This window comes from Mauremys mutica, chromosome 1 (genome assembly GCF_020497125.1).
Source record: "Mauremys mutica isolate MM-2020 ecotype Southern chromosome 1, ASM2049712v1, whole genome shotgun sequence".
NCBI classification, from domain to species: Eukaryota; Metazoa; Chordata; order Testudines; family Geoemydidae; genus Mauremys; species Mauremys mutica.
In genome coordinates this window covers 198,004,215-198,022,173 of record NC_059072.1, presented here as the reverse complement: position 1 = coordinate 198,022,173, position 17,959 = coordinate 198,004,215, and the positions used below count along the sequence as shown (strand labels likewise).

At 44.5% G+C, this 17,959-nt stretch overlaps 1 protein-coding gene across 1 annotated transcript in view; it reads left to right on the top strand.

Annotated features, from left to right (window-relative positions):
* The first annotated feature begins 3,968 nt into the window (after positions 1-3,968).
* Positions 3,969-17,959, top strand: part of TIAM1 (TIAM Rac1 associated GEF 1) — a 248,546-nt gene continuing 234,555 nt past the window's right edge. The window contains exon 1 of the mRNA XM_045002300.1: positions 3,969-4,024. The gene's annotated coding sequence lies outside the window, so the exon portion shown is untranslated. The remainder of the gene's footprint in view (positions 4,025-17,959) is intronic.

The following is a 17,959-nucleotide window of genomic DNA, read 5'->3' as shown; positions in this document are numbered from 1 at the left end:
GGGGTCACGAGGTTATTACTGGGGGTCATGAGCTGTCAGCCTCCACCTCAAACCCTGCTTTGCCTCCAGCATTTATAATAGTGTTAAATTAAAAAACACTTTTTTAAAATATATTTATAAGGTGGGGTCGCACTCAGAGGTTTGCTATGTGAAAGAGGTCACCAGTACAAAAGTTTGAGAACCACTGAATTAACCCCTCTGGAGCCTTGGGGAATGCAGGGGAGGGGGCTCTCCCTTGTTAGGATTGGGAAGGAGGTAGGTGGTGTAGGATATTGCTCTTCTCATGTGATCCCTCCCCCATGGAAAAGATAACAGCTTGGCTCTTTGTGTTAAATAGCTGTCTGCAAGCTTCAAACTGCTGAATGAGCTTTAGGGTAGGGAAGGCTGTGCCTCCCAAACAGCCTGGCCCTGCCCCCTATCTGACCCCCATCCTCTTCCTGCCACCCAACTGCCCCCTCAGAATCCCCGACCCATCCTGCTCCTTGTCCCCTCACCGCCCCCCCCAGACCTCCCTCCCCAACCACCAGCCCAGGACCCCACCCCCCAACAACCCCCTCTGTTCCCTGTCCCCTGACTGCCCTGACCCCTTTCCACCCCCCACCCCGCTGAATCCTGACAGACCCCTGGAACACCCACGATCCAACCTCCCTTTCCCTGTCCCCTGACCGCCCCCCCAAACCGCTGCCCCCTCCCTGTCCCCTGACTGTCCCTGGGACTCCCTGCCCCTGATCCAACCCCCCCTGACCCCGGCCCCCTGCTATGCTGCTTATCCCCGCCTCCCCCTCTCCCGGAGCCTCAGCGCACCGTGTCCAGGAGTGGCCCTGGCCCCTGGACAGCGCTGCAGCAGCCTGGCTCCGGCAGGACCGGAGCTCACAGCTCCGCCCCTTACCACGCGTCTCTGAGCAGGGAGGAGCTCAGGCCCTCGCCTGAGCCACGCTGCTTTAGCTCTGTCCAGGGCAGCTCCTGGACGCGGCGCGCTGAGGCGCCGGGGGGATGGGGAAAGGCAGAGGTGGGGACGGAGCATTCTCGTGGCGGCCCCTGTGGGGCCCGGGGCAAATTGTCCCACTTGCTGCCCCCCCCCCTCCCCCCCCGGGCGGCCCTGTAAACCTGGGTTGTGAGTTCAGTCCTTGAGGGGGCCATTTAGGGAACTGGGGTGGAAAAAAAACAAAACTGGGGATTTGTCCTGCTTTGAGCAGGGCGTTGGACTAGAGATCTCCTGAGTTCCCTTCCAACCCTGATATTCTGTGGTATTCTATGATTAAAAAAAATAGGCATGATATAGCCCTGAGTGATGAAATATTCTCTGATGTGAAGAAGTTTTCTGTTGGCTGGTGGACTTACCTTTTAGCCTTCTTGATTTTTTTAAATGTATTTATTTTTTTAAAGAACAGTGGTTCACATTATGATACCTGTAATCCTTTGCGTAGCACTTTACTTCATGAGTAATCATACTGACTTTAATGGGTCTGCCTGTGCCTTCAGGCACTTCAGAATGAGAAGGCCAAATTCTGATACCCTTAATGTGATTAAATCATGTATTTTGATTTTTTTCTTTTTTACTTAGAACCGTAGATGATTAATACACTTGAAAAAATATAAAAATAATTCAATCTTGGCACCAGTTTTACACTAAATAAAATATTGTCTACACTGCATTTTCATTGGTAAAACTTTTGTTGGTCAGGGGTGTGAAAAAAAAACCCACCCGACAGACAGTTTTATCGGAAGGAGAGCGTCTCCTGCTGGCAAAGAGCAGCTACGCGGCGTACTTTACAGTGGCACGGTTGTAGTGGAACAGATGTACCACTGTAAGGTGCACTGTATAGACGTAGCCTAACATTTTTGGAGCTTCTGAATAAATCTTCCCACAATATGAGCAGGCATGTTTATTTGTATGGCCCAGATTAATATGTCTGTTCTCTCACTGGAATAGTTACTCATGCAAATGTTCCCACTGACACCAACAGGAATGCTTGAGTGAGTTAGTGCTCATTCATGTGAGCAACACTTCCCTAATAAGGCTATGGAATACGCATGGAGTAAGGTGGTGCTACTCAGGGTATGGCTACACTTACGGTTTGCAGCGCTGGTAGTTTGCAGCGCTGGTCATCCAGCTGTGCAGGGCCAGTGCTGGTGTGTGGCCACACTCACAGCTACCAGCGCTGGTGTGTGGCTACATTTGCAGCATTTGCAACGCTGTTAGGAGTGATGCATTATGGGCAGCTATCCCAGCGTTCAAGTGACCGCAACGTGCTTTTCAAAAGAGGGGGGTGGAGTGGGGTCTAGTGTGACAGGGAGCGGGGGGAGAGAGAGAGGGGATTTTTGGAGCCAACACTGTGTGTTTAGCTTCCTGCCTTGAAAAATCAGAACATGTTTCCGACCCCTTAGTCTTAACTCTTAATTGCAAACAGCCTGCAGCCAACACGACTCCCCGCTGTTTCATTCGCTCCCTGCCTGCCTCTCATTTGATTGTTTACAGCCAGGTACAGATGATCACAGCAAACAGGAGCTCTGTTTGTTTTTTAGATAAGCAGCAGCGGCAACGGAGAGAGGCTGCATAACAAAACAAAGAGAGTAATTTATAAAAGCATTCTGGGATACACCTTATACCCTGGAGGACAATCACAGCGCTGGTGTGTGGCCACACTTGATGACCAGCGCTGCAGCACCAGCGCTGGAATCCTTATTCCCCATGCTGAGTGAGGTGTACGGCCAACGCTGCAGCCAGGGAGTTGCAGCGCTGGAAGTGCCCTGCAGGTGTGGCCACTTACTAATTGCAGCGCTGGTGGAGGCTTTCCAGCGCTGCAACTCGCCAGTGTAGCCATACCCTCAGTGTGGGCAAGGGAGGTGGAATCAGGATTAAATAAACATTTTCACTGGGTTTCTGGTCTAACAGTGTCATTCATTTCTCTTCTTCCACAGAGGAAGATATGTTTTTTTGGGAGGTTAATATTTCATAAGAACAGTCATACTGGGTCAGACCAAAGGTCCATCTAGCCCAGTATCCTGTCTTCCGACAGTGGCCAATGCCCGGTGCCCCAGAGGGAATGAACAGAATAGGTAATCATCGAGGGATCCATCCTCTGTAGCTCATTCCCAGCTTCTGGCAAACAGAGGCTAGGGACACCATCCCTGCCTATCCTGGCTAATAGCCACTAATGGACCTATCCGCCATGAACTTATCTAGTTCTTTTTTTAACCCTGTTATAGTCTTGGCTTTCACAACATTCCACTGCAAAACAGCAACAATAAAAATTAGCAGCAATGCTCATTTCCTGGGACTAAGAAATTCTTGTGTTTCAAAGAAACATCAATTACTGTAACACATTCTTTCTCCTTGACTTGACTCTAACATTTCTATAAAACTCCTACATATGACATTTTTCCTGGCCTGAATCTATTTATGCATGAAGTTAGAATTAACACAAACAATGCTTTCCAGCAAGACTTTTATCTGTTAAATTAATATGATGCGACGTGGCATCAAAATACATAAATTTTGGCTCTTTCTTTTAATACAATACGCCTCTTAATTAAATGTTCAGAACCATCCCCCCAAATTATTATACATTGTTGTTTTGTGGTCACTGTCTGCTGCAATGTGGAAAGATTCTTAATTGAAAAGGTTTTACTCAAAGAAAAGGGACTGGTCCTGCCAAGTGCTGAATGGTGTTTTTGAAGAGCTGGGTGCCCTCAACTCCCATTTAAGACACTGCTCAGCTTCTTGTAGGAGGTATTTAGCACTTCCCTTGTTTGAGTCCTGGTGGTGACAAAGGTAGGAGGAAAATACTTGTCTGTTTCTGTCTATCATGCTTCATAATTACATAACCTGAAATGGCAGTGTTCCATGGTGCTTTACTTTAGGCTCAGCTCATGTTCTATTTTGAACGGTAGACCCTTCATCTCTTGCACTCTTCTTCCCCTCTCTTAAGGGCCAGATACAAAGTCTGTTGAAGTCAATCGGATGCTAGGTACTGGTACTTTAAATCCCAGTCCTAGGATGTGGACTCCAAATCATTTGCAGGTAGAGACTCAAACAGTAACTTTCTTTTTCTAGACTAACAGTGGGTATCTGTACACATGTGAGCAAAGACTACAGGTTGGTGCTCACATAGGCTTAAATCCTGCAAATGCTCACAACTGGCAGAATTCTCAATAATACCACATTGTGCAGAATTCCTGTATTGCCTACAATTCAAGCTCCCTGTCCTGCTGCACCACATTCTCAGGTGTTTGTTCTACAGGACACAGAGCAGCAGCTGGGAGTGGGGGAAGGCGGCATAGACCTTCCCATGGATCTCTGACCCCCGGCCTTCTCTTTCCCAAAGCTCAGGATTTTTTTTTTCAGCCCCAGGAGGGGCTCTGGCTGTCAGCCAGGGAAGTGGCAGAGGGGACCCCACTGCAGACCCCCCCCAGCCTGGGGAAGGTGAAGAATCTTAAGAGAAGCAGTAGTGAGGCTGGGAGGGCTGAACTATGGCCTGGGGGCTGCAGGGGAGCTGAAGTGAGGAAAGGGGGTGGGGGGTTGATGGGGTGGGGGGACTGAATTGATGGGGAGTGCTAAGCAGATGGGTGAGTGCTGGGAGGGTGAACGGAGGGCTGTCAGAGTCAGTGGGGTAGGGGGACTGATCTGATGGGCTGATGATGGGCTGGGGGACTGAACAGAGTGGGGGGCTGAATTGAGGGGAGGTTGGATGGGGACAGAACTGATGGGGCCTGGGGTGCAGGATTAACTGCTGGGCAGGAGATGTGGTGAGAGCTCCTGCAGCAGGGGCCAAAATAACCATATCCAGCATAGGTGTTGTCTCTGTGGGCGCTCCAGAGGAGTGGGGATGGGGCACACTCGGTGGAGTGGGTGGAACTGGGCAGGAAGAGGTGGGTGGGTGGGGCCTGGGACTAAGTGGGGGTTGAGCATCCCAGGGGAAAGGAGGAAGCTGGTGCCTGTGTTATCCAGTACATGTGGGAGAGTGGCCAACGCTAATTGACAGACACTGTGGATGGGCAGGGAGAGTTAAAAAAATCAAGAGACTGACCTAAAAAAACACACAATCTTTTTTAAAAATCTAATTTTGGGGGGGGAACTCATGAAGTTTGATCTCTTGAAGTTGACAATACTGCTTTCCCCACTCCCCTCCAAGAAGCAAAGAGGCATCTGAGGAAGAAAACTGCTGGTTCCTGGGCTGTTTCTGTGTGGGGGGGAGGGGGCAGACCAGCCTCTGAGTTACTGGGCTCTTCACAGACTGAGAGCTCCACTTCCTCCTTCCCTGACCCTTGTTTGAAAAATGTAGTAGGCTAGCCTGTGCCCTTTGACTCCTCCCTCTGCCTCCCTCCATCCTGGCTCCCTGTAAAAAGAAGGTTGGTTCCAAGACCAGGTCTCTCTCTCTCTCTCAGAAGCTTCTCCTGTTCCTTGAAAGAAGGGAGAGGAGAAGCCCCCAGAACTGTCAGAGGACTAGCAGCAAAGACCTTCTGGGTGACAGGAGTGTAGCAATAATGGAGCCCTGCAGGGAGCAAGGGCCAGCCAGAATTAATTGTATAGGGTGTGGGCAGTCTGGACAAAGACCACCCTTTCTTCCCAAACTCTTCCTCTGGCATGACGCAAGAAACCAAGGCAGGGACTTCCTCACCTAGCCCCCTTGTCTCTAGGGATCAGCCCCATCTTTGACAGATTACAAGCCCTGTTTATTTAATTTTCACAATGAGGAAAGCTTCTTAGATACAGGTTGTAGAATTAAAAACCATTAAAAAAAACAAAAAAACCAACAACATAGTTATAGGATGATGCACAGTAGCCCAGGTGTTCTGCATTTTATTTGTCACATTAGAAGCTTTGAAGATTGAGAGGTATGAACATGAGTAACTGAACTCATGGGCAATCCCATTAGTTCAGTAGGCCTTACTCATATGCTTCCTGTCATGCAAGTTTTAAGTGTTTACATGGGTGGGATCTGTTGTGCCAATTGGGTCTATAGTACCCCAAGCGGGCAAGAATTATTAAAAGTAGGCCAAGTTTGTGTGTAATAACAAATGTTATAAACAGGTGCAAGAAAACTAGAAAAGGAACTAAATTGGTCCAAGCAAAAAGGCCTACTGATGCAACTCCAGGACTGTGTTATGATCGTACTTGGTAAACAAGAAAACGTAGATCCAGAAATTAGTGAACCAAAACTGATGTGTCAGATGTTGGGCATAACTGGGGGACAAAGAATGAAGGGATCAACTATGCCACCTACTCTCCATCCCCTGTTTTTTGGGGAGGTCTAAAAAAAGAGACTGAAAAATATCGTTTGCTCTCATCTCATCTTGTCCCAGCTCATCTCACCCAACCCTAAGACAGAAAGAGCAAACCAGACCGAAGGATTTTCTTCCTGAGAGGAAGGCCGTCAGGTCGTGCTTTTCTTTAAGAAATTTTATTCTTCAACTGCGAGTCCTGAAGTCGTCCTATCATCATGACATCCAGTCCTCACCCCACAAGTGGGGATATCTGATTGGCTGGAGCGCCTCTGTGGTGCTGACAGAGGCACGTAGAATCCTGTTCTGTCTCCATTTCTTTCCTGCATTACTTTCTGCCCAACTATTCTTTCTCCTGTCCTCTCTCTCGCTCCCTTGGCCTTTCATCAGATTCTGAAATCAACTGTACTGCATACATCAGCACAGGAAGATGAGATGGCCCATCCAGATCTATCCTGTCTAAGGAGAGAGGACCCAACCAGATGACGTCCCTGACAGGAATGCGAGCCAGCGTCCAAGCAACAGGTGTTGAGGCCAACCTGCTGGCACAAAGCATCCATTCATGACTGACCAGCTGCCCAGAGGTCCAAGAGCAACAACAAAAGCTGTATTTCTCTCTCCCCCCCCACTTCCCCCACACGTTTTCTATCCTGTCTCTCCTCAAACTTATGTCTGTCAGTCTGTTTAAAATAGAAGTGAATACCCTTCTTGCATCAGGACTAAGAGTAAAATTAACCCTTTTCTTGTCATCAAAAGTTATTAGTGAAAATAAGAGACTGATATTTTGCCTTCAAAAGGCAAGATACTTTAATAGTAGGGCTGTTGATTAATTGCAGTTAACTTACGTGATTAACTAAAAAAAAAAAAATAATGGTGACTAAAAAAACATGGTTAGTCACAGGTTTAATTGCACTGTTAAATAGAATACCAGCTGAAATTTATTCAATATTTTTGCATATTTTTCTACATTTTCAAATATATGGATTTCAATTACAACACAGAATACAAAGTACACAGTGCTCACTTTATATTATTTTTATTACAAATATTTGCACTGTAAAATGATAAATGAAATAGTATTTTTCAATTTACCTCATACAAGTACTGAAGTGCAATCTCTTTATCATGGAAGTGCAACTTACAAACATAGATTTTATTTTTTGGTTACATAACTGCAATCAAAAACAGATCAGTGTAAAGCTTTAGAGGCTACAAGTCCACTCAGTCCTACTTCTTGTGCAGCCCGTCACTAGGACAAACAAGTTTATTTACGTTTACTGGAGATAATGCTGCCCACTTCTTATTTACAGAATAAATAAGGTGGGAAGAGGCAGGGTGGGGGTGGGCCCTAGGGGAAGGGGTGGAGTTGGGGGCAGGGCCTTGGGCGGGGCAGGGGGTCGAGCTCCCCCTGGCACATTAGAAAGTCGGTGCCTCTGGTTCTCTGATGGATATGTTGCAGGAAATGAACTGCTTTAAAGTAAACACTTTAAAAATTGCTCTGAAAAAGTAAATAAAAAATATTGTGAAACAGTCCATTATTTGTATATTTGTGTGTACGTTGTATCTATGTTGGTTCCAGGATATGAGAGAGACAGGCTAGGTGAGGTAATATCTGAAATGAAACTCTACAACATGAAGAAGGAAGCCAAACTTAACAGTGACATCTACTTCCTGGGCAACTGCAAGAAACAAAACTTCATTCCCAAATGACTCATCATGAATAATCCTCTGACCCCTTACATACAAAAAGACGTTGGTCCAATAAAAGTTATCTCAGTCACCTTGTGTCTCTCTCTCTCTCTGAGCTAATTTCAGGATGGTGTTTGTGACAGCCATTGTCTTGGCTGATGCATTGGGGACTGGCCTGGGGACTGCCCGAGCTAATAGCCAGAGGTAAAGAGCCCAGGTTCTCTAGCAGGGGCTGTAACGTTCACATCATCTATTGATCAGTCCCAGAGGTGGATCTGTGACACACACTGACCAGTGGGCTACGTTTACGAACATATTTCTGTAAAGAGTTTGTGTATATATCAGGTACAGCAGTGTTTTTCTTTATAGCTTCCTACATTTATATTTCAAGATTCACGTTTTCCTGAAGATGAGCTGCGTTGAGCTTGAAAGCCTCTGTCTGCAACCATGGATGTTGGTCCAATAAAATAGATTACCTCATCCATCTTGTTTATCATATCTTGGGACCAGCACAGCTACAACAACATGGCAAACTTCAATTTGATTGTTTGTTTTTTAATATTTTGTTCCAGTATCTTTCCAGGTATAGAAGTTAGGGATAAATCAAGATATATCACGTCTACTGCTTTTCCCCCCATCCACTAGCCCAGTAACACAGTCAAAGAAGGTAATTAGGTTGGTTTTGGTATAATTTGTTCTTGAGAAATCTGTCTATTCCTTATAGCCCTTTTATCCTCTAGGTGCTCTTCCTGTAAAGAAAATCCTTAACTATTGCAATGTTGACTTGACCTGCTCAGGAAAGGGCTGATTCTGTGAGTTGCTGAGCAACTCTTGAGAGGTGCTGAGAAGTCTCAGTTCCCATTAGCTAAAATGGGTGCTGAGATTGTGCTCCATGGCAAAGAAGGCACTCTGCACCTTGCAGGATTGGGGCCTGAGCCATCTCACTGCCACTGACTTCAGCAGTTGAGGGTGCTCATAGTCTTTCAGGATATAGCCATAAAACTTGCTTGTGGCTTGTGCATCAATATTTTTAGCTATGTAGAAATAAAAGGTCATGTATCTTTAGCCTTTTCTTCATTGCTTAATTTCAATAAGGCTCTTATCCTTTCTGAATTCTGACTGGCTGGTGGGATATGCTAACATCTTGGGACACATGCCTATTTTTCTATTTGTGGTATAACCATATAAAAATGAGCACCATGGCACAGCATAATCACAACCTAAATGTCCAGCGAGCCAGTCTGCAATTTGGCAAAACAATAGCTGAAAATGTGGGGAAATTGTTTGGTACTTATAGTAGAGTCTGATATATAATCACATTGATTTTTAATCTGTGACCACCACCAACCAACTGAATATTCACTTCAGATGAGATTATGCCATGGAAAGGGAAAGCAAATTTAACTTTGAGGAATTTTACATTTAAGAGTTCGAATGGCTATAGTATGTGCTACGCTATTTATAGCACAGTCCTGCTGTAAATACAAGGCTGAATTCAGGCTTGGTGTTTGATCTGCAGCTCTGTTTTCCTGCCTCCCACCTCTGTTCTCAGCCCTCAGGTAAATTATGCCTTGTGTTCAATATAGAGCCATCTGTTTCCTTATATACTCTTTCCTGCATTTTGACCTGGAAAGGTGAGTTTAAATATATGTGGTGAAGACTGACTTTTTTGTGTTTGCAAATAATTTGTTTCCAGTGAAGGATCCATCGTTTCTAGCAATGTTGCACTGGTAGAGATCCTGTAGAATTTTGCTAGAAGCTATGGAATACCAGACAAGAGAGTCAAGGAGTTTTTATGATGGAAATAGATACATAGTAAGATTGGCCAGAGGCCTAGGTGAGTGCTTCGGTATTGTGACTGGAGTTTGACAAGAGTGTGTGTTGTCACCAATCCTCTTTAAAATTAGTAATAGACTGGGTGAGGAAGTGGGCAAGAAAAGGCATCATAGCTGATGTAAAATGAGTTAGTGGAGATGAGTTACACTATCTTGACTTTGATGATGATGATGCTTTACTAACTATGACATAGAACGGAATGATTGCCCTTACGGCAGAAGTAGAACAGGAAGCAAAAAAATTGGATTGAAAGTATATGCTGAGAAAACCAGGATCCAGAAGGTAGAAATTTGGACAACAGATGCAAAGGTGTATGTGGATGGAAAAGAAATCAAACAGGTAGAGTTCTGCTATCTGTAGACTTTGATGACATTTGAAGGTGGCTGCAGTGAAGATATTCATGTGTGATTAGGAAAAGAAAACACCACTACTGGAAGGTTGAATAACAAGAACGGCCACAGTGGGTCACACCAAAGGTCCATCCAGCCCAGTATCCTGTCTTCTGACAGTGACCAATGCCAGGTGCCCAAGAGGGAATGAACAGAACAGGTAATCATCAAGTGATCCATCCCCTGTCACCCATCTGGTCAAACAAAGGGTCTCCACACCAAACTACAGGTCAGAATATACCATGTGATTATACTGAGCAGGCTACTCTATGGAGCAGAGACTTCGCCGATGACGGGCTCACAAAAAGAGATTGGAGGCTGCTCACCACAACTAGCGGGTGACCATAATCAATGGAAGAACTGAACTGCCTGATGTGTCAGAGGCACAGGAGGAGAAGGCAAAAGGATCCAAGGAATTGGACACCTAAGAGCACAAAGTTTATCATGTGTCAATCAATGTGTGCTTAAAAGACACAATAGGCAGATTGGATTGGTCTTTCGTTAATGTTGCTGCCTCATACCTGTAGGTTTCTTTTCTGCTCCCAAGCTGACCCTGAAATAAATACAAATTGTGATGCTGACACATCCTCTGAATTTCCATGCTCCAGCTGATTGAAGTTGAATTCTGTTTAAATATGTTTGTATTACAAATTTTACTGTTTTATAAGACTAAGCTATTACATTAGCTCTTCACATTATTCACAGAAGAACATCTTACATGTGAATGAGCTTGTGGGGCTCAATAATTCAGCTGCCTCCTACTGGGTGAGTGCTTACTGCTGAGTGGCCCATTGAAGTCCATAGGATTATTCAAGGATACAAACACTTACCAGGTAGTAAACATTTGCAAGATCTGAACACTAGCAATGTAAGCTTCCCGACCTGATAATATGCTGCCTTTACAAGTGAGTTGGTTGTTCAGTCTCTGTACCTCTGCTGAAGCTGTCAACTGTGCTTTTGTTAGAGGGAGACCTGCCCACTAAGGGCAGGGTCGGCTCCAGGCCCCAGCATGCCAAGCGCGTGCTTGGGGCGGCATGCCGCGGGGGGCGCTCCGCCGGTCGGCGGGAGGGCAGCAGGCGGCTCCGGTGGACCTCCCGCAGGCGTGCCTGCGGAAGGTCTGCTGGTCCCGCGGCTCCGGTCAGGGCCGGCTCCAGACCCCAGCGCGCCAAGCGCGCGCTTGGGGCGGCGTCCCAGCGGGAGGGCGGCAGGCGGCTCCGGTGGACCTCCTGCAGGCATGCCTGTGGAAGGTCCGCTGGGCCCGCGGCTTCGGTAGACCTCCCGCAGACGTGCCTGTGGAGCGACCAATGCTAGAGCCGCCCCGGCTCCGGTGGAGCATCCGCAGGCGTGCCTGCAGATGCTCCACCGGAGCCGCGGGACCAGCGGACCCTCCACAGGCACGTCTGTGGGAGGTTCACCGCAGCCGCGGGACGGCAACCGCCAGAGCGCCCCCCGTGGCGTGCCGCCCTGCTTGGGGTGGCGGAAATGCTAGAGCCGCCCCTGGCTCCGGTGGACCTCCCGCAGGCGTGCCTGCAGATGCTCCACCGGAGCCGCGGGACCAGCGGACCCTCCGCAGGCACGTCTGCAGGCGGAGCCCCGTGCTTGGGGCGGCGAAATTGCTAGAGCCGCCCCTGACTAAGGGTACTTCTACACAGTGAAGAAAGACGAGTCTACACTGCAATTAAGACCTGTGGCACAGGCTTCCTCTGGCTCTGGCTTCCAGCACTTGCTCTGCAGGGCTGAAAATAGTAGTGTAGATGTTCGGGCTTGGGCAGGAGCCTGGGCTCTGGAAGTGTGGGTTGGTGGGTCTCAGAGCCCAGGCTCCTGCCCACACCTGATCATGTATATTGCTATTTTTAGCCTTGCAGCACAAGCCAGAGTTATTTGATCCAGGTTCTGAGACTCACTGCTGTGGGGTTTTGTGGTGGTGGTGGTGGTTGGTGGCACAGAAGTACCCTAAGAGCTTCACTGAGGCAACAGCATTTAATTGAGCAGTTTTCAGGTGGTAAAGAGTTTAGATCCCACTAACTTGGGCCTGATTCAAAGCAGTGACCGAAAGATTCTCACTTTACATGGAGAAAGTGGTTGGTGATGAGATACAAGAAACAGCCCAGCTACATGCGCCTGCTCTCTGCTTCACGGAGCACAAGGAAAAGGTATAGTGAAGTGCAGTTCTAATCTTCTATGAAATACTAGGGATTGTGATTTACAGTTGCCGCTAGGTATTTTTTTTTTTTTCTCCCTTACCCTCTCCAGAATTTCCTCCTGGTGTGTAGAGATGAGAATGTTATTGCTAATATCCTGTTTCTTCTGCACCATCTCAAATTTACATTGTAAATGAGAATTTATTTCTGCATTGGTACCTTAATTAATTGTAAATTAAATCATGTGTGTGAATTTTATTGCTGAAGGGTGCTGGAGTAATAGCTTTGGAAACTGAAGTGTGTTCTCCACAGAAAGGCTACAGCAGCAATGTAAGCTGCTCTGCCAGTATGCCTCAGCCTTGAACTAAGCGTGTGGTGGGGAGGGAGAGGAGGAATTGATCTGCACATTTTCCTGGACCTCACCTCTCCTGTGAGACTCCCAGCAAGGGTGCAAATTATGCTGATGGCTTCCTAATATGGCCCTTGTTCACTTGGAAGTGGACTCAGACCAACAACAGTATTTCACAGAGTATTGAATGGCAATGACTTTCAATAGCTGTTGGCTTGGGCTGGATTTGAATTGACAGCCTAGAGGTGAGGGGCCCTAAATTCCATTACCAATCCCCTGAGCCTCCCAGCTCCTGCTCTCCTCTCTTTAAAAATTATTCTTTGAACTGTGCTTTATTGCTAGTAAAGAGTGCTAATGGTTGCACAGTCTGTCTTCTGAAAGTTCATTGTGTGCCAAATTTTGAGGTTTTTACTCTTCACCATTTTTACCAAGTCCCTTGCTCAGGTAAAATTGCTGTTGACTTCCCGGGCAGTTTGTTAGAGGGAAAGCTGAATATAAATGGAGTAAGGACTTCAGGATTTGGACCAGAGTGAGAACTCTCTTGTTGCATAGGAACTGTGAGATGTTTGTCAGTTAATCTTGTAATTCAAGGGTGATTTCTCAGCCTCTGACTGGGGGTGTCTATCTTTTGGAAATGTGACTTGTGACTATACCAGGATGAGAGAGCCTGATGGCAAAGCCTAAACTGGCTCATCCTGGCTGGAAGTCATAAGAATTTTTAATGTTATTTTTAGGGCTTGATTCTTGTGTGGATAAAGTGGAGAGGATGAGTGGCAGCTGATTGCCAGGAGAGGATCCGGCATATACTTTCACAATGCCCTCACCATCCCCCACCCCATGATCCTGAATAGCTCCCCCAGTTCTGTCAGTTTTATGCCACTGGAGGATTCTCCTGTGCTGGGTATATTTTTTCCAATGTCCTTCTTCAGCTGCTTTAAGGCCATCAGCAGACCTTAAAATCCAGCCCTGAATATTTAAGTAATGTCATTTTCCCCCACAGTATTTATCCCCCCCCCTCAGAATTTTAATTAAAAATTTCTTATTTTCAAATTTGACACATGATCAGATTTGTTTCCTGCCTGGTAACTTACCGTGTAAAGCAAATTAAGGTAGTTAAAAAAAACCCACTACTTAATTTAATTTAATTATTTCTGTTTTGACCCTTAAGTAGAAAGTTTCATGGATCACTCCTGGGATCTTAATGCTGTCAGAATTCCCAGTGACTTCAACAATCAACACAAAAGCTTATGCTCAAATAAATGTGTTAGTCTCTAAGGTGCCACAAGTACTCCTGTTTTTGCTGATACAGACTAACAGGGCTGCTACTCTGAAACCAGACTTTGATGTGAATTGTTTCCTTGAGGACTTAAGGATTGGCCAGTTAGTGACTGCAACACTTATTGGGTATTGCCTGAATTGCTGTCTTCCTTGGGAAGTGTATGCATTTTGGAGTCTTTTATGGTTCACTTTCAGTTGTCGAAGTAATTCTGCAAAGGCTGATAGGACTAAAATTAGTTCTACTGGCTGTCTGTTGGATTGTGAGCATGCATGTATGCTTGAGGCCCATGTGCTCATGCATATTGCACTGTCCTTATGTTCTTTCTGTCTGCCTGTCTTAGAACATAATGGAATTTATACTCCAGGAACTTCAGAGACCAAGATTTTTGTATATTTCCAGGTCTTAGCTTGCAAGAATGAAATAGACAAGCAGAGCCAGGTCACTGAGAAATCCAGCATGTAGGGTTTTGTGTTTGGCAGGTCAGCTTTGTGACCTAGAAATTTTAGTAGTGCTGCAGTGTTTATTTTGGGGGAACTAATACATAGGGGTTAGAATTTTTTAAAAATCAGAATGATTGACTGACAAAGGAGTGACATGTACACGCTGCGTATCTTTGTGAAAACATACTGCTAGGAGAATAGTCTTGCAAACCCAGGTTACATGCTCTGAAATCCTCTAAAACTTTTCACTGATAGTTGTACCATAAAGGGAAGTGGTCAAATTGTACTAGGGTCCTTGATTTTGTGTAATTTCATTACACTTAATCGTTTTTTTTTAATGGCTAATAATCTGCTAGCACTTGTGTTTGGTTTATAATCTGTCTCAAAATAACTAAAACATACTCCAAATGCTGATTTTAGTGCAGAACCTGTGTATGAAATGCAGTGGTATATATTACTATGCTGGGCGTACACAGTTTTAGGTTTGAGCTTATACTAAGAATGAAAATCCTGGCTCTACTGAAATCAATGCGAGTTTTGCTGTAGACCTCAGGAGAGCCAAGACTTTCCCTAAATGCAATTTTTTTTGGTAACACATTAGATCTGGTTGAAAAATGAAGGGGGAAAATTTTTTTTGCAATTTTTTTTTGTTTGAAATTTTTTGATCAGCTCCAGTACTCTGATCTTAAGAGATCATTATTATAATCATGACTGCATTTGATGAAGAAGATTTGGCTTTAAAGGACAGAATAATTTTGGGGCCCAAACTACATACGTGTGTTTGTGTGTGTGGGAGGGGTATTTCCTCCTTGCCCCAACTCCTGTCTGGTTTCTTTTTCACAATCCTAAACTAAAGCAAATATATTTATACAGGTGTGTGGAACTGGTACACTGCCTTATTCTGGCAGTGAAACATTTTCAACTACTAGAATATTCATCCAAGCACGTCGGTGCGTTTTCTCCTAGAAGGCCAGATTCTTTGAGCCTACCCATTAAGGCCTGATTTCTATTAGTAGAACATAAAAACAGGACTGTGGACCTTTGCTGTCTGCATGTTCGTCCCTAGCTTCTTAATTTTATCAGTTTCCCTCTTGCTAATTAAGTTAGTTGCCCAATTTTGCTTCCATAAAATCAGTGGTATTTTGTCATTGATTTCAACCGGCAAAAGATCAAACTTCTAACAATTAACCTTAATATGTGGTAGTAGCTGTTAGTGATGGAATACTGCATCACTGAGATAACTAAACAAAAACTCTTGCACATTGCCAGCAACCTGGCATAATATACAAATTCCACTCTTTTTTTTGCTAGCTATCTTTTGAGCAGTCTTCTGCTTTTGGCCCAGAGAGTAAATAGATTACCATTAGCTTTTTAAAAACGGCTGTTTTCCCTATTAAAACTCAGCCTGGGTTTTTGAACATTCCTGTAGTTAAATGGACCCCTGTCATGCACGTATACCTCTACCTCGCTGTAACGCGGTCCTCAGGAGCCAAAAATCCCTACCGCATTATAGGTGAAACCCCATTATATTGCGGTAGCGGCGGCAGGGCTCCAGCGATGATTTAAAGAGCCCCGGGCTCCCCGCAGCAGCCAGAGCGCCGGGCCCTTTAAAGTGCTGCCCGAGTCCTGCTGCCGGAGCCCTGGGGTTACCGTGCTATATGCGAACCCGTGTTAGTCGGGTCGCATTATATCGGGGTAGAGGTGTAGTAATATTGATCTTAAGGATGTAATCTGTAATTCCCTAGTCACTATATGAAGGGTTGCTATTCATATTGGATTGGCAGACAAACTAAATGGTGGTGTTTGGTGTAGGTTCTACTAGTTTAGAATTAGTATGCCTTAGAAAAGTGTGTGTGATTTCCTGCTCTGGTAAGTATGTTATGTATGAAACTTACTATTCATCTTTATTGAATGAGAAATTCAGGGAATGTATCACATAATGCTAGTGGCACTTAATTTACACTGAAAGTTTTAGAATGAAGAGGCAGTATAATTTTATTGGCCAAGAAGACTGTAAACTGTGTTGTAGTCTACAATGTTGTAAAGGCCTCTCTAATAATTTTTGATGCATGGTAGAATAACGTTTAATAATTACATTTTAAAACAGACCAATATGTAACTACTATCTAGCTCCTTCCCCCCCACCCCCCAAACTAGTCCGTATAATGGTCAATACTCACTTTGTTGACTCTTGGCCATTGCTACACTAGTTTTAAAAAGTATCTGGAGCAAACATTGGTTGCTTAGCAACATACTCCTGTCTAAGAGTGTTGGAGAATGGGTCAGTGATTAACAATTATGTACAATCAAGGTTAAACATGCAGGGCAATCTGCAACATTACCACTCTGACAACTGGAATATTTCAGCAGTATGGTATCTGAATTTATGGCAGTTGTAAGTAAATTTATAATAGTTGTAGTTTTGACCTCATGGTCATGAATATTTAAGAGTCTAGTTTCATGAGCTTGGGGAGATGTCCTCTTCTATATCAATATATTGTGGAAAGACATCAAATAATCATTTGCTGAGTAATGTAAGAATGATCTGTATTTTAAGTACATTTCTTTCCAAGGGCCTGATCCTTCAAATGCTTATGCAAGTACCTGGGTGATGTAACTGGGTCTACATGAGAGAGTAAAAGCTATTTTCTTCAGTAAAGATTTGCAGAATGGGGCACTATCTGAATAATGAAAGGAATATGGATATTTTACTCAGTCACCTAGTTGAATGGAAACCTATTATTCACCCAAACAAGAAAAACAAAATGCAGCATGAACTTGATGGATCTATTGTCTGAGCCTTACTTTTTCAGCACACATTCTTTCATTATCCCTTTGTAGTTCTCCTAATGTGGGTGAAGGAGTCCTTAGTAGTTGTCCTTCCTTTATAGAGTAGAAAAGGGGGAGGCTAGTTTATGATTGTTATTCTTTTTGCTGGAATATGCATTAGGAGTATAAATCCTTAACATGGTGGTAAATCTTACAGACTTTTTTTATAACTCTAGCAAAACTAATAATGTTTTTCATTTCCGAGAATCATTGACTTTAATTGTCTAATCAGTTTGTAAAGATCTTTACCTATTTTGCATTTGTGTTTAATTAGTGCTCCCCCTTCCCCAGACTTGTGAAGTAAGAATCAATTGATAACACTTTTTACAGATCAAATGAAATAGTTATGAGACTCTTAACTGAAGGTAATTTATATTCCTAAGCACTAATGCTGTATCATTGTCTGAAATAAAAGTCATAGGCAAGTGGGCAGCCCTTTTTCTTCAGTCTACTTGACTTTTCTCTCTATACCCATCTAGTAGACTTTTTTAAAAACAAACAAACAAACCCTACTAGTGTTTAAGACGTCTTACTGGTAACGGTGATGAGCCTGTCACTCACCAGCCATCATCAGTCAATCAGAAAATCAGCTAAAATTTTTCTTTTTAACAAAAATAAAAGTTCTTACAAATATTTTCCTTGCAATATTTCATGCCTTAAACACATTTTAAAACCCTGGGTTGTTTTGGGGTTTGTTCCTATTAAACACTGGACAAAACAGTTATTTTATATCTGTAATCCAAAGGGATCCCAAAGACTTCTACTAATTGTAGCAGCATATA